Below are 17,846 nucleotides of genomic sequence, written 5' to 3'. Positions count from 1 at the left end.
GCCATTCACTGGATCATCTGAGGTGGTCTACTTAAAGTGCTCAGCAGAGTCAGAGTCAATAAATTGTTATTATTAATAACAATCAGATGGGGTTCCAAGTAGGTTAATAGGTTCTCCATCCTTGTGGGGTTAAGCGAAGCTGTGTATGAACACATCAGGAATGTTAGGAGTAATTTTATGCTCTGGGATGGAGGTTTAATTAGCTTATTTCTAAGGCCCCTGAAAACTATAATTCTATTATTTTAAGTCATTATAAGAGCCTAGACTTCCTCTCAGGTCAGCTCAGTAATCTATTCCTTGGATTGAAATTCTTTGTTGGCCCTGTGACTTACTGTTCAAATATGCCTTGGGCGTGCCTGTGCAGGTGTGCAGGTGTGCAGGTGTGCAGGTGTGCAGGTGTCCATGCATATTTGTATATTTGTACACATGGGAGTGTTTGTGTGTATGTTCTTGAGTAGAACCATGCCCTACTCCAGAAAACACCCAATTATCCATTTGGTGGCATAATTAAAGGGTGGATCCTGCCTTAACCAAGGTCCATGGTCATTTCAGCTCTTCTTCCAAATCTGTTCACAAGAGACAGGTGCCCCTGTTGATTTCTGGAATATTTGTACTTCGAGGGGAAGCTTATCAATAGGTCTTAGCACTATTGATTCTGTCCAACTGCCAAGGGTCAGGTTTGTGGGCTGGAATTTGATGGTTTGTGGTTAGGACACTACCCTGGGCTGGCTCCTTCAAAAACATTCTTCAAGCACTTGGAATTCGGCTTCAGCCCCATTAGATTGATTCCTTTCTAGGCTTTCTGACCCCTTTAGGAAGCTTTTTCTCATCTCACCTGAGGCACCTTGTGACAATCTGTTCTGCTGGAGGAAGAGCCTTTGGCAGACAAATCAGTACTGAGCAGTTAGCACCTAAGGAGACACAGCGTAACCCACGGGGCTTGCTCTGGCGTGGAGCACTGGCGTCTCAGGATGGCGCTGGCCACCGGTGATGCCAGGGTACAACTCAGCAGGAAAATTAGAGGCAAACCACCCAGTAAGTATACAAATGTTACAGTCAGTGTGCAGAAATCAGGGTGGGAAACGGGGACTGGACTGAGTGGGCCCATCTCGCCAAGGGTCCAGCCCCCAGACGCGCTCTGCCCCACTGAGGATGGAGGTAGGAAAGCTGCTCATGCGGTAACGGGTTATATCTGGAGGAAGGAGGCACTCCTGGGACACTGCTCTGGGTGACTGTCTAATAAAAACTGAATATTTTCGAGAAAGCCTCCCTACCCCTTCGCGGGTGATACCTTGGAGCAACAAATTAGAATAATTATCTTCTCCACTTTGCAGATAAGGCTTGGGGAAGTCATGTGACTAGCCTATCACCAGGTAGAATGTTCCAGAGCCAGGCCTTTACAGCAGGCCCTGAAATTCTGCATCCCATGGTCTTTCCAGCACATTCACCAGAAGCTGCCAGAGCTGCTCCTTTCACGTTGTCACCAGTTTCTCCCTGCCCCTCCGGGGCTCTCCCACACGTGGCTGGTAAGCGGCTAGCAGGCTTGTGATGGTATTTCCTTTGGCCACATCTGGCGCTTATTGGCACCATGTGTTACCTCTGGGGGAACTTCGTTAGCTTAGCTATTTATTCATCTCCCAGTCTTGCTCCCAGTGCAGCCAGGTCCCCATTGAATGCCGTCCGGAGCAGCAGTGGTCCCTCGCCAGGCTGCTGCTCTCCAGAACAAGGCTGCTGGCTGAGTGATGTGGGTGGCGCAGGGAGGCTCTCCCTTCTTTCGCATTATTGTTATCACTATTGATCCACCCTTTAAATAGCAGCGAACCCCAAGACTCTTTGAAACCATGGATCACAGTGATAATTTTTTATTTCTATAATCGTCACCTGTGAGACTGTTTGGATACCTCCTAATACCCTAGAGAGGTGGAGAAACTGGAAAAGATTAGTTCTCTGAGGGAGACTGAGGCACAGTCCACAGAGCAGAACACACCCCAAACTCCTGGAACTGTTTCCTTGCTCAGCTTCTGATGTTCTGTCTCCCCGGCTGTTGGATGCTCTGAGATCTGCTGAGATTCTCAGCTCTGTCGGGGACTCCCCAGTGTCCCCGAAAGCAGGAACCCTACCAGCAGGGTGTGGGCGCTCTGTGTCTGCCCCTGTCCCCAAGGCCCCAGCAGCCCTCAGTCCTGCCTCCCCCGTTTTGGCTCCAGCCTCAAAGGAGATACAGGGAAGAGATTTTCTATTGTCCTCCATCCCAGCCCCTCCAGTACTGAGATCTACTTGTAAAAGCTGAAAGGGTTGTTTTGAAAATGGGGTGGAGGAGGGTTGGGGGTGGATATAACATCACAGATACTTGCCTTTTCCATTCTGAGAGTATTGGCAGGAAAAGAAGAATTAAGGTAGCATGTGGGTACCTGTGTCCTTATCTGCACAGAACAATGGGCCTCCTGGCGGGGGCGCTATAACTTCCTTCTGCCGCCCTCGGGGGCTGTCCTCTTCTCTTGGGGTCCACAGGCTGGCAGCAGTGGCACCGTCCACGCCCTTCTGTCGGGGCAGGAGCTGTGGTGAACGTCGGCAGCGTTCGTGCTGCTCATTCAGCTCCGAAGTGTCTAAAGTAGCGGGACCCAGGGCGGCCGCTATGGAGACCCAGCCCAGCGCATGCCGCCTCCCTGACAATCCACCCCACTCTCCCTCCGACCTGTCTGTCTGGGCCTCAGGGTGCTCATGCCTCTTCTCACCGGTGTCCCCCTTTTCATGGCATGGTGACCCCAGCTGTTGCAGAAGCCAGCGTAGATCAAGTCTCTGTCTCCAGCTTTCCAGGCTCACAAAACTCGCCACTCTTTGCAAGATGGGGGCCATCCCCTCTGTCGTCTCCGGGGGAGAGCAGGCAGATGCTGCTGACGGAGGGGAAGCGTAGGAAGTGAAGTCCTGGAAGTCGGCATTGGACTAGACGAACGCTGCATCGTGGGAGTGCCTCCTGTCTGCTCTGCAGTAAACCAAAAGCGAGGAGCGGCAGGTTCCTGCGGCCAGGGCCCCACCTCTCCCTGCGCGGGCTTCGCCTCGTGGGCGGGTTTCATAGTCAGAGCACATACTTTCTCCTACAGTAGGCCGAAAATTGAAGCCTGATGCTGATCATTTCCCTTTAATGCCTCTGTCCCATCTCAACCCCTTTCCCTAATTTCCATCACGTAGGTGCTGGGGGCCCTTGCGAGGAGCAAAGTACTGTACAAGACGCGGCCTCGGGCTCGTGAGTGACAGGCTCCCCCAGAGCCCTGCCGCTGTGACATCAGCCCACTGCCGCCGCTGTAGCTTGAACACCTCGGCGCCCCTGAGACGGCGCCCCTGGCTCACTGTTAGCCGATGCTTGTGTAGGGGGCGCAGAAAGGGGAGCAGCCAGAGGGCCCGGGCCACACCTCCCTGGGACACCTGCATGCCCGGGGGAAAATTCCTCTGCCTCAGCCGCCAGCATCGCCCCCTCCGACCCCCGCCAGCCCCGCCCTGCTCCCCTCGGAACATTCCCTCTGTCCCGGCACCTCCCGTAAGCCACACACGGAGGGCGGCTCTCGCCCTTGTCCCTGGAAGTGGAGGTAGGGCAGGGTCCTCCTGGCTCCTCGCGGCTCAGCTTCCTGCCCTTATCCACGCTGCCCCGGAAACACTCAGATTCGAATCCAGCCAAAGCCTCAACTACCCCCGGCCCTTCCTGCTGTCGGCACCCCCTGGCTCCGTGTCCTCTCCTCCTTTCTGAACATTTTGGTTCCTCAGTCCACCCCAGTGCACTTAGTGGAGATTCTTCCAGAAGCCTGGACTCCAAGTATTTTGATTTTTTCTCCTCTGATCAGCTGATATTCAGTCACCTCCAGCAGCAGCATGGTCACGGCCTGGCTGTGTCATCAGCATCCCATCTCTCTACAGTCTCACCCCAAGGCACCTGCGCTCTAGCCCCACAGCCAGTCTCTTTAGCCCACTCCCTCAGGTTTCACCTTCTGGTTCCACTGGGACCCATAATTTGTTGCTCCTACCACCTCTCCAATTCTCTTCCTCATACCCAGCCTTCCTAACCCAGCTTCAGCTGCCTGATCAATCATCAGGATCACCCATTACAAATGCTCAACACTTCCTGGCCACTTAGCAGAACCACCCACGTTCCTCCTGCCAGTGCCTGCACCTTGGTGAGCAGGACGTGGCTGGGGAAGGACACACAGGCTACTCTGATGGTCTCACTTCAACTCTATGATCCTGAAACAAGTGGGTGCTCGTTGCTGGCTGGCATCATCCCTCATTTCTCTGGTCCACTCCTCCCACTCTTCCAGAGAGAGGAGTGTTTCAGACCTTCCCCTCTCTTCTTAACCTCCAGCACCTCCTTCTTCTTCCTCTCCACTAATAGCTTTACTGTATCCACTGAAAAAAGCAGGGGAATTGAAGAGCACCTCTACAGGCTCCCAACCCCACACTGCCCTCCCACCGAGTCTCTCTCGTGTGCTAGGATGGACTGTCCATGCTCCTGGCCATGACCAGCTCCCACCCGACTTGTGCACCAGACCCCAGCCCTCCCTCCTACGCAGGACATCGCTTGAGCCCTCTCCCTGCTCTACTTGCATCGGCAGGTTTCATTCTCGCCTGGCCCACTCCTATCAGCACCAAACCTGCTGCTGTTTCTCCTTCATTAAACAAAAAGGAGATCCAAGCTACACTCACCGCCTCCCAGGCCCAAACCAGGATCACAACTAACTGTAGAACAATCACCCTGAACAACCAACTGAGGACCAGCTGAAGAGAGTCTCATAACAGAGGATTTACAGAGGGGGCCGCAGAGAGAGAGGCAGGGAGGGTGGAGATGCGAAAGGCTGGCCCTGCTGCCACGGAGAGGGGTGTCTCAGCTGCCAAGGGTCCCCCTCAGGAGTGTGGGGTCTAAATGCCAAGTCAGGCTCCCCAGCCCAGAACACCAGAGCCAAGAAGAGGCAGCCACTTAACATCTCGAAAAGCAGCAGGAATTCTGTCTGCCAGGGAGATATGAGAGTCTCCTAGAGACACGGGTACCCTCTTAAAGGGCCAACACACAAAATCTCACAGCCACTCACCCTGGGCTCTGGCTGAGGGAGGGTGGAGCGGATTAGAGTCACGTGAGGAGAGACTGGGGTTTGTGGCTCTGGGGGGAGAGTTGAGGGGCAGCCGCCAGGGTCCCTGCACTGAGTCACTTTCCCACACTGCAGACTCCACCTTACTTGGGTGGGGAACTCCCCTCTGTGCAGCATCAGCCTTGGGGAAAGCAATAGCTCCACCTTCTGGACTCCCTCTCACCCCACTCTGCAGAGCTCACACCCAGCTGAGGAGTCAGCTGCCTGGGCTGAGGTGTAGAGGTCTGGGCAGACTCAGGAGGTGTCAGTGACTGAATTGTGTGGCTTTGAGGCAGGGGACATTTCCTCCACTTTCCCTGAAATTGACTGGTGCTTCCCCCCATGAAAGATTTGTTAGATCACTCTCTGGGCTCCCAGCAACCCCACCCTCCCACCCTCCTGATTCCTGGTGGCCCTACCCTACAGAGGTCTGGGCAGAGTTTTGGACAGGCTGAGCTGTGTGGCTCTGGGACAGAGGCCACTCCCCTACAGCCCCCCACCTTCTCTCAAGCCTGACCAGCACCTTCACCTCACAGGAGATCCACTAGCCTCACCCTCCCAATTCTTGGTGAGCCTGTCCTGCTGAGCTCAGGCTCCTGGGAAAATCTGAAACAGATTAGGTTGTGTGGCTCTAGGAGAGGGGCCATTTTCCCCTCACATGCCTGGTGCCAAGCCCTCCCTTCACACAGCCAAATCTTGGTCTGATTAGATCTCATAAACTCAGCTGGCCTCAACGTGATGATTTCCTGAGGCCCTACCATACTACAAAGGTCAGCAAGCACCCAGTAGGTGGCAGCTAGACTTGGTATACCTGGGACTTTTGCTGAGTGGCTTCAGACTCAGCACTGGCACTGAGAGTGAACTATCAATCTGGTGAACACCACTTGCCCCTACTTGGTGACTCACTGAGAAACTTCGTCATGCAACTCAAATACTGCCAGAGGCTCTTTCAGTAACTGAGCCTAACAGGCAGCCAGCAGGAGAAGGTAGGTGGAGGCAAATCTCAGAGTATCTTGGGCCTTTTGCTGACCTGCCTCCAGGCTTGGTGATGATAAAAGCTAGCCTTGATAAACAGGTTGGTCCTTCCCATGCACACCCAAGTCCAGCAGAGGCAGCCACTAGCTGTGGATCACTTTGTAGCTCCAAAAGGTTGCCCAGGACCACTCACAGGCAGCATCTTAACACTGACCTGCACCTGAGTCCCTCCTAAGAGGCCCAAGAAACAACATGCCCAGTGGCCAGCTTCAGACAAGATCAGAGCAGGATCCAATTACCTCCACAAGTGGCACATCCAAAGGAAGATATTGGCAGGCACCAGACCCTGCTAAAGTGAATTCTGCTTACTGTGGTCAGCACTGTGCAGCAGCATGTACACTGTGGTGGAGGTCAATCCTCACAGTCAGTCAGCCTAAGGGTCAAACCCATCCATGAACAGGCCAACAGAAATCAAGACTCAATTACAACCGGAGGGCTCACATAATCTACACAAGAGACATTCCTGGAGCACCCAGCTCAGGGGATGAAGGAGACTGCACCATGGGACCCCACAGGACACCTCCTACATAAGGTCATCCCAAAAAGATGAGGAGTCATAGCAGATCTATCTAATATTAGGAACAAACACAAAGCTGCATCCAAAATGGAAAGACAAAGAAACATGCCCCAAATAAAAGAACAGGAGAAATTGCCATCTCTTGCTAAATGAAATGGAGGCAAGCGATTTACCAGATACAGGGTTAAAAACATGCTTATCAGGATGCACAAGAAACTTAGTGAGAACTACAACAGCATGAAAAAGGACATAGAGATCATGAAAAAGAACCAGTCAGAAATGAAGAGTACAATATCTGAAATAATGACTACACTAGAAAAAACAGTAGGTTGGATGAGACAGAGGATTGAATCAGTGATTTGGAAGACAAGGTAGCAGAAAACACCCAACCAGATCAGCAAAAAGAAACAAGAATTTCAGAAAATGAAGATAGTTTAAGGAAATCTTTGGTAAAACATGACGTATAACAACATCCACATCATAGGGGTACCAGAAGGAGGAGAGAGAGCAAAGAATCAAGAACCTTTTGAGAAAGACTGAAAAATCTACTAACCTGGTGAAGAAAAAAGACACACAAGTCCAAGAAGCACAGAGAGTTCCAAACAAGATGGACTCAAAGAGGCCCACACTAAGACACATCACAGTTAAAATGGCAAAGGTTAAAGACAAAGAGAGAATCTTAAGCTGCAAGACAGACACAATTAGTTACCTACAAGAGAGCTCCCATAACTGTCAGGGGGGAGGGAGTGGGGGGAGGTGGGAAAGGGTATATGGGGGATAAATGGTGATGGGGAAAAAATAATAAAATAAAACAAAGGGGAAAAAATGAAACATTTCAGGCCAGAAAGGATTGGCATGAATTATTCAAAGTATTAAAAAACAAGTACCTACAACCAAGGTTACTTTACCCAGCAAAGCTATCATTTAAAATTGAAGGATAAATAAAAGCTTCCCAGAGGAGAAAAAGCGAAAAGAGTTTATTACCCCTAACCCAGTATTACAAAAATTGTTAAAGGGCCTGCTTGTGAAGGGGAAGGAGGAGGGTGAGGAGGAGTAACAGTTATACAGAATTAAAATTTCAATAGATACATACCTATCAATCAATAATCACTTTGAATGTAAATGGCTTAAATGCTGCAATCAAAAGAGATAGGGTAGCTGAAAGGATGAGAGTAAAAGACCCATATACTGACTGTCTACCAGAGACCCAGCTCAAGATGAAAGACACACACAGGCTGAAAGCAAAGGGATGGAAAAAATATTCCATGTAAATGGAAACAAACAAATCTGGAGTAGCAGTACTTATATCTGACAAAATAAGCTTTAAAACAAAGGCTATAGTAAGAGACAAAGTAGGAAACTGCATAATGATAAAGAGATCAATCCAACAAGGGGATATAACCCTTGTAAACATTTATGCACCAACACAGGAGCACCTAAATATGTAAAGCAAAACCTGATGGACGTGAAGGGAGAGATCAACAGCAATACAGTCAAAGTAGGGGACTTTAACACCCTATTGACATCAATGGATAGACCTTCCAGACCGAAAATCAACAAGGAAACAATGGCCTTAAATGACACACTAGATTAGAAAATTTTAATTAATATCTTCAGAGCATTTCACTCCAAAGCAGCAAGATTTACATTATTTTCAAGTTAACATGGAACATTTTCTAAAACAGACCAAAATGTTAGGACACAAAACAAGTCTTAATAAATTTAAGAAGATTGAGATCATATCAAGCATCTTCTCTGACTATAATGGTATAAAACTAGAAATCAATCACAATAAAAAACACACAAAGACGTGGAGGCTAAATAACATGCTCCTAAACAATGAATAGATTAACAATGAGATCAAGGAAGAAATTAAAAGATACCTTGAACAAATGGCAATGAGAACACAAGCATCCTAAATCTGTGGGACACAGTGAAAGCAATTCTAAGAGGGAAATTCACAGCATTGCAGGACTGCCTCAGGAAACAAGAAAAATCTGAAATAAACAATCTAACTTTACACTGAATTGAACTTGAAAACAACAACAACATGAAACAAAGCCCAAAGTGAGTAAAATAAAAGAAATAATAAAAATCAGAGCAGAAATAATCAAAATGGAGTCTAAAAAATCCAACACAAAAGATCAATAAAACGAAGAGCTGGTTCTTTGAAAAGATAAACAAGATTGACAAACTTTTAACCAGATTCATAAAAAGAGAGAGAGTACCCAAATAAATAAAATTGTAAGTGAAAGAGGAGAAGTAGCAACTGACACCAAAGAAATACATAGAATTGTAAGAAAATGTTAACAACTATACGCCAACAAATTGGACAAATCTGGAATAAATGCATAAAATTTTAAAAACATACAATTTTCCAAAACTGAATCAGGAAGAATCAGAGAGTCTGAATAGAAAGATTACAATTAATAAAATTGAAGCAGTAATCAAATACTCCCAACATACAAAAGTCCTGTAATCAAAAGACATAGGGTAGCTGATGGCTTCACAGGTGAATTTTACCAAACAGTCAAAGAAGAAAACCTATGCTTCTCAAACTATCCCCTCAAATAAATCAAGAGAAAGGAAGACTCCCTAGCTCATTTTATGAGGCCAACATTAATCTAATTCTAAAACCAGATAGAGACAATACAAAGAAAGGAAATTATAGGCCAATATCCCTAATGAACATAGATGCTAAAATTCTCAACAAGATATTAGCAAATCAGATCCAGTAATACATTAAAAATATCATTCATTATCAGGTGGGATTTATTCTGGGGATGCAAGGTTGGTACAATATCTATAAATCAATATACATGATACATCACATAGTCAAAATGAGGAATAAAAACCACATGATCATATGAATAGATGCAGAAAAGCATTTGATAAAATCCAGCATCCATTTATCATAAAAACTCTCAGGAAAGTGGTAATAGAGGGAACATACCTCAAAATTTTAAAGGCCATATACGACAAACCTACAGCCAACATCATACTCAATGGGCAAAAACTAAAAATGTTTCCCTTAAGATCAGAAATAACACAGCGGTGTCCACTCTCACCACTCTTATTCAACGTAGTACTGGGAGTCCTGTACTAGACAAGAAGAAGAAATAAAAGGCATCCAAATTGGAAAGAAGTAAAACTGTCAATATTTGTAGATGACATGATATTGTACATCAAACCCCCTAAAGACTCTACCAAAAAAATTCTAGAATTGATAAATTCAGTAAAGTAGCAGGATACAAAATAAATATCCAGATATTGATGGCATTTTTATACACCAATAATGAACTATCAGAAAGGGAAACTAAGAAAACAATCCCATTCACAATTTCATAAAAAAAAAAAAAAAAAAAAAAAGCCCACACACAAAAAACCTCACCTAGTAATATATTTAACCAAGGATGCAAAAGACTTGTATTCAGAATATTATAAGACACTGAAGAAAGAAACAGAAGAAGATACAAATAAGTGGAAGCATATACCATGTTCATGGACAGGAAGAATTAACGTCATGAAAGTGTCCACACGACCCAAAGCAATTTATAGATTCAACGCAATTCCTATGAAGATACCAATGGTGTATTTCACAGAACTAGAACAAATATTCCAAAAATTTACATGGAACCACAAAAGGCCCTGAATAGCCACAGCAATCTTGAGAAAGGAGAAGAAAGTTGGAGGTGTCACACTACCCTATATCAAAATATACACAAGGCCGTAGTAATAAAAACAGCATGGTACTGGCATAAAACAGACACATAGATCAATGGAAGAGAATAGAGAGCCCAGAAATAAACTCACACATATATGGTCAATTAATATTTGACCAAAGAGGCAAAAAGATACAATGGGGTAAAGACAGTCTATTCAATAATTGGCACTGGAAGAATTGTACAGAAATGTGCAAAAACATGAAATCAGACCACTTTCTTAGACTAGGCATGAGAATAAACTCAAAATGGATTAAAGACTTAAATGTTAGACTCAAATCCATAAAAATCCCAGAAGAAAACACAGACAGTAAAATCTCTGACATTTCTCTCAGCAATATTTTTTTGGATATATCTCCTTGAGCAAGGGAAACAAAAGATAAACAAATGGGACTACATCAAACTAAAAAGTTTTTCACAGCAAAGTAAATAAAATGAAAAGACAACTTACTGAATGGGGAAACATATTTGCTAATGATATATCTGAGAAAGCGTTAACATCCAAAATTTATAAAAATCTTTTACAACTAAACACCAACCTGCACTCCCAAACAATCCAATAAAAAAATGGGCAAAGAATATGAGTAGACACTTCTCCAAAGAGGACACACAGATGTCAATAGACATATGAAAAGATGCTCGATGTCACTAATCATCAGAGATGCAAATTAAACTACAATGAGGCATCACCTCACTCCTGTCAGAATGGCTCCATCAACAAATCAACAAACAACATGTGTTGGTTAGTGTTGGAACACTCAAGCACTGTTGGTGGGAATGCAGACTAGTGCAGCCACTGTGGAAAACAGTAAGGAGTTTCCTCAAAAACTTAAAAATGGAACAGCCTTATGACCCAGCAATTCCACTTCTGGGAATATAGTAAAAATCCAAACCGAAACACTGATTGAAAAAACTTATGCACCCCTATGTTCATAGCACCATTATTTACAATAGCTAAGATCTGGAAACAGCCCAGGTGCCCATCAGTAGATGAGTGGATAAAAAGCTGTGTGGTACATTTACACAGTGGAATACTATGCAGCCATAAAAAGAAGGGGACCTTACTATATGTGATAGCACAGATGGACCTGGAGAGCATTATACTGAGTGAAATAAGCCAGTCAGAGAAAGACAAATGCCATATGGCTTCAGTTATATGTAGAATCTAATGAACAAAATAAACTAACAAACAAAGTAAAAACAGACTCATAGATACAGAAAACAGACTGACAGATGTCAGAGAGGAGGGGCTTAGGAGGCTGGGCATAAAAAGGTGAGGGATTAAGGGGAAAACCTCATAGAAGCAAACACAGCATGGTGATTACAAGAGAGAGGGGGGATGGGAGGTTGATAGAAGAGGTACAGGGGGATAAATGGTGATGGAAGGAGACTTGGCTTTGGGTAGTGAACACACAACACAGTATACAGATGGTGTGTTATGGAATTGTACACCTGAAACCTATATAATTTTATTAACCAATGTCACCCCAATAAATTCAATAATTTTTTTAAAAAGAAAAAGAAAGGAAAAAAAGCATGCTGTGCCCCACCTTTTCTCCAGCTTACAAAAATACTCCTTGAAAGAGCTGTTTACCCTCACTCCCTCCAGTTTCTACCTCAGTTCTCTTTTGAACTGTTCAGAGGCTCATTCCCATCAGCCAGCTGTTATCAGGTGTTCTTGCCAAGGTCCTCATCCTTGCCTTCCACAGTGCTGAATTCATAGGTGAGCTCGCAGTTCCCGTCTTGCTTGACCCATCAGCGGCCTTTGGCGGTATCGATCCTTCCTTCTTACTGAAATACTTTCTTCCCAACAGTCCAGGGCCTCACACTTTCCTGGCTTTCTTCTCTCATGACTGGCTCTTCTATCTCCTTTGCTGGTTCCCCTTCATCTCAGCAACTTCTTGACATCGGAGGAACCCAGGACTCAGCCTGTGCGCCTCTTCTATTTTCTCCCTGCACACTGCCTCTGAAGTCTGTATGATGGGAACTTCACATGTATGTCTCCTTTGAGCTCTAAGGCACGCCCTTGACATGCCACTCCCTGCCCAGTCCTCAGTGACTCTCTGCCTGAAGAGTAAGGTCCCCAAGCCTGAATGGGACATAAGAGCTCCTTTAGGCTCTGTCCCACTGCCTTTAGTCTCATCCTTCACTCTTAGCCTGGCACTGCCTTGCTTTCTTGTGACCCTCTGATTCTGTAAATATCCACACTGCCACTCACCCTAGGCCTTTGCACACCCTTGTCCCCCGCCCAAGGACTCCGGCCACCCTCCTCCTTCTTTCTTGGCTAACCCCTACTTCTCTGTGTCTCAGGGGCCACTGGCATGCTGTTTCTGCCAGCCCCTCTGTAGTGAGAGGATGTCTCCCTGATGCTCCAACAGCACCCGCGCTGACCTCTGCCGCAGAAATTACCGCTGGCTGTCCATCACCAGACTGTGAGCTCCTGGAGGGCAGACTGCATATTGCCTCCCCACCATTTATTCCCTAGCTTTTCCTTAACATAACCCCAGTCTTATTTGAGTGTGTAATGTGCCCAGCTGCATCCTCAGCTTCCTTATGGCCCAGGGTGGCATCTGACCAGTCCTGGCCAGTGGGGTGCTGACTGAGGGTTCCTGGGAAAGCTTTGTCTCCTAAGATAGCCATGGATTCTTCCTTTTTCCTCCCAGTGAGATGAAGCCAGAGATGTAGCCGCCATCTGTGACCATGACCAATAGGCCACATGCTAAAGGCAGAAGCAGAGGGAGGGGAGGAAGCTGGGGCATCACTGAATCATGGCCTTTTGGCCTAGACTCTGGATTTGGTGATGTGGAAACAAACAGACAAAACGCCTCCCATTAGGCTAACCTCCGATTACTTTTCTGTGATCCATCACTGAACACAATTCTAAGGGACACCAATCCTCAGTGTTGGCAGACTCCTGGCTCCAGAAGACATGATGGTATAATGCAGGATTGAGAGGACCGCCTCATTCTCCAAACCCACACCACACTTCCAGCCTGGACTGTCTCCCTCCCTGCCCTCTTCCATCCACTTTTATCTATTAAAAGGAAGTTTCTCTTTCAAATCCCAGTATGAATCCCCTCTTAGCCCCTTCCATTCTGTGTGCTCCTAGATTAATTAATGTTATCATCCATCTGCTATTTAACCCCCATTCTTAAATAATTTAAAACACTCCTGCTTAGAAGGCCCTGAAGGGTAGGTTGGTATGTTTCGCTTTCTCCCCACCACAGCCTCCACACCCCCATCCCATACAGACCTCAAAGCATTGCCTTGTATGTCATAGGCAATCAGTATATTTTAGATGAGAGCTGTGGCTGGGCAGCTGCCCTGCCCACTTCTCAGGGAAATCCTTCCTGACAGCACCACCCTTTCCCACACCACTCCTTCTGTGACTGGCCCATGTTGCCCTGTCTTGTTTTTGTTGCCTGGAAATACATTGGAAGCTCAAGTCTGGCAGAAAGAACATCCAGATCGGTGTCTCTGCTCCCTCCTCCCTGTCCATTCTCCAGATACCATTAGTACCTTGTAGACAGTGGGGCTGAAGCAGGTGCTGACCGCTTGCTTGACTCAGGGCTAGCCCTGGCCATTGCTGCTGGTCTTGCTGGCATAAGCCTGCCTCTGCTTCCCTCGGAAGGCCTTCCGCATGTATGGGATGATTTTCAGAGCCTTGGCTCCCAATCTCCATGCAGAGATTTCAGAAGCACCTAGGAGACTGGCTGTGTTTTTTTAAAGCAGGTTTCTAGAGCTCACCCAACTTCTTGACGGCAGAGTCTCTTTTAACCCATCATATTCCCCCAATTCCAATCCTCATATCTTCTCTCTCACTTGCTTCCTTTGGACACCTCCTTTGCTCAGGTGATTTCTAGGTATGAAGGAGCTTGCCATTTGGGGGCAGGTTAATTCTAGAGTTGCGATAGGGGCCTCTCTGAAAATGCAGTTCAAGACAAACTGAAACCCTGGGACCTCATCATTTAAGCTCAAAGGAGGAGGTAGTTGTGAGGAGACAGAAGCATTTGGCCAATGAACTTGAAGAAGGTGTTGTACCTTTGATTCATAGAAATATGAGTCCATAGATTGATTGAGACCTAAGAGATCATCTGATTCTGGAGCCCAAACTCAGATGCCCAGGGTCAGGAGCATGCTTTGCATGAAGAATGTGGGTTCAGATGGTAAATGACAACGGGCACCCACCTTTTATGTTGAAATCTGTCTTTGCCTGGATTCCCCAGGAAAAACCTCTGAGGCAAAGGCTTATGTGCTATGGTTCTATCGGGGAGTGCAAGAGTTACAGAAAAGGGGCCTGAAGAGGAAAAGATAAGAATGTGCTATCAGGCTGGTGACTCCCACAGGCAACGTATTGCTCAATCTTGTGGAATCACCAAGAAGCTGCAAAAACTGCCTGGGGGAGAAAGAAGGATATCCCACTTGTCAAAGGGGATATCCTCCCACTAAATACTAACTTCCCTTCCCCTTTGGATTGTAATCCACGAGTGCTCAGCTTCCCATGACTTGGTATCAGCAGTTACAGCAGGTGAGAGGCATGCAGCAAGGCTGGGCCCTCTCCAGTAGCACCTGCATGACATCTGATGGAGTCCACGCCGAGCTGCTCACCACTGCAGCACAAGAAGAGGTGAATCAGAACAAGGGCATGTGAGACGGGGCCTAAGAGGTGGCAATGCAGCCCACCCCTGGCTTCACTCACCTTACTTTCCATTGTATCTGGCACTCAGAATACAAAACAAGGCCTCGTGTGTGTGTGTGTGTGTGTGTGTGTGTGTGTGTGTGTCTGTGTGTGTGTGTGTCTCTGTGTGTGTGTGTGCAGAGAACTTCACTTCTTTCCTAAAGAGGGAGATATAAACACAACCAGTCACAGAGTTCCCTTCAAGATGGTGGCCAGATATAATTTTAAAAGGTTTAGGGCAAGGTAATGAGAAATAAACTATAGATCTAAGACAGTGGTGGAGCAGGTGGAAGCTACACTCGCCTCCTCCCAGGACCAAATTAGAATTACAACTAAAAAACAAACAATTAACCTGAATAACCAATTGAAGACTAGCTGAGCAGTAGTCTTATAACCGAGGATTTACAGAAGAACCTACATCGAGACAGGAGAAAGGCGGAAGAGATGAAAAGGGCTGGCTCTGCTCCCTCGGGCAGTGACTGAGAATCCAGGGGGATATCTCATCGGCAAGGGTCTCCTCTGAAGAAGGTGGGGTCTCAACCTCAAGCAGGGCTCCTGAGCCTAGAGCACTAATGCCAGGAAATGGAGCCTGCATAACATCTCGCTGTGAAAATCAGTGGGATTCTATCTGCCAGGGTGAGAAGGGAGACTGCTAGAAATCCAGGTACCTTCTTAAAGGGCCAGCACACAAATCTTGTTTGTGGGCAGTCACCCTGGGCTCCTGTGGAGGGACAGAGGCTCAGAACAGACTGGAGTCATACAGGGAGAGATTGGGTTGTGTGGTTTCAGGGAGAGGGCTGAAGAAACAGCCACCAATGTCCCTGTGCTGACCCTCCCACAGCTCCCACAGATGCCATCCTTCCTGCGTCAAGCACTCCTCTCCATGCGACACCAGCTTGGGGAGATGCACTAGCTCCATTCTCCTGACTCCCTGTGGTCCAGCCCTTCTAAGCTTGTATCCTGCAGGGAAGTCTGTTGACTGTGGCCAGCCTGGGTCTGTGTTCCAGTCTTTCTTGGGAGACACTTGAGGAGGTTTGGCAGACCTGATGGGTTTCAGAGACACACAGGGAGAAACTGAGCTGTGTGGATTTCAGGTGAGGGTCATTTTCCCTACATGCCTGACCGGCACCACCATTTCTGTGCAGACTCCTCCTTCCACACAATCAAATCTTAGTCTGTTTCAGCCTGATGAACTCTACTGGCCTCACCTTGATGACTTCCTGGGACTCCGCCCCACCACAAAGGTCCACAGACCAAGGTGGGTGGCAACTGGCCTGGAGTACCCTGAAACCTTTGCTGAGTGGCCTCAGACCCAGCACTTGTACCAAGTTGAAATATCTATCGACCTGGTGAATACCACTTGCCTTTAACTAATGGCTCACTGAGACTCTGCCTCATGCAACTTGTGTGCTATCAGAGCCTCTTTCAGTAGTTGAGCCTAACAGGGAGTTGGCAGGTGGAGGAAATCTTGGGGTGCCTTGGGCTTTTTGCTGAACTGTCCCAGGCTTGGTGCTGGTGGAAGATGGCCTCAGTACAATGCTTGGCATCTTCCACACATGCCAAGTTCAGCATAGCAGCTCTAAACATGGATAACTTTGTAGTTTCTAACATGTAGCTTAGGGTTAGTCTTAGGCAGCATCTGAAATTGGCCTGCACCCAGAGAACCTCCCAAGAGGCCCCAGAACCAACTTACCCAGTGGATGGCTTCAATTCACATCAGAACATGACCCAATGAGCTCCACAAGCAGCACACTCAAAGGAAGACCTCAGAAGGCATACCAGACCTGCTGGGGTAAATTCTTCTTTGTAGGGTCAGCCACCACACAGCAGCTCATACACTGTGGTCAAGGTCAACCCTCACAATCAGCCAGCCTGAAGGTCAACTGCAACCACGAAAGAGCCAACAACAATCAAGAATCAACTACAACAAGAAAGCTCACATAACCCACAGAAAGGACATTCTTAGAGCACCCAGCTTAGGTGATCAGGGAGATTGCTCCACTGAGCCCCACAGGACACCTACGACATAGGGCCATTCTACCAAGACTGAGAGAGAGTAGATCTACCTAAGACACAGAAACAAATACATAGAGGCAGCCAAAATGGGGAAACAAAGAAACATGCCTCAAATGAAAGAAGAGAAAAAGTCCCCAGAAAAAGAATGAAATGAAATGCAGGCAAGCAATCTACCAGATATAGAGTTCAAAACAATGGTTAGAAGGAACTTAGAAGAATGAATGAACTCAGTGAGAAATTAAAGAGATAGTAAACATAATAAAGGAAATAGAAACCATAAGAAAGAACCAGAAACAAAGAATACAATATCTAAAACAAAGACTACACTAGAAGGAATCAACAGCAGACTAGATGAAGCAGAGGATCAAATCAGAAATTTGGAAGACAAGGCAGCAGAACACGACCAATCAGAGCAGGAAAAAGAAAAAAAAAATGAGGATAGTTTAAGGGACCTCTGGGAAAACACCAAGTGTAACAACATGAACAACATCTGCATCATAGAGGTTGCAGAAGGAAAATAGAGAAAACAAAAGATTGAGGACCAATTTGAATAAATAATGACTGAAAACTTCCCTAACATGGTGAATGCAATAGACACAAAAAAGCCCAAGAAGCTCAGAGAGTCCCAAATAAGATGAACTCAAAGAAGCCCACCCCAACACATGTGATAATTAAAAAGCCAAAGTGGAAAGACAAAGAGAATCTTAAAGCAACAGGAGAAAGACGAATGGTTACGTACAAGGGAGCTCCCATAAGACTGTCAGCTGATT

This window comes from Miniopterus schreibersii (assembly GCF_964146895.1).
Source record: "Miniopterus schreibersii genome assembly, chromosome: 12".
In the NCBI taxonomy this organism is placed as follows: Eukaryota; Metazoa; Chordata; class Mammalia; order Chiroptera; family Miniopteridae; genus Miniopterus; species Miniopterus schreibersii.
Note: the sequence above shows the minus strand (reverse complement) of the source record.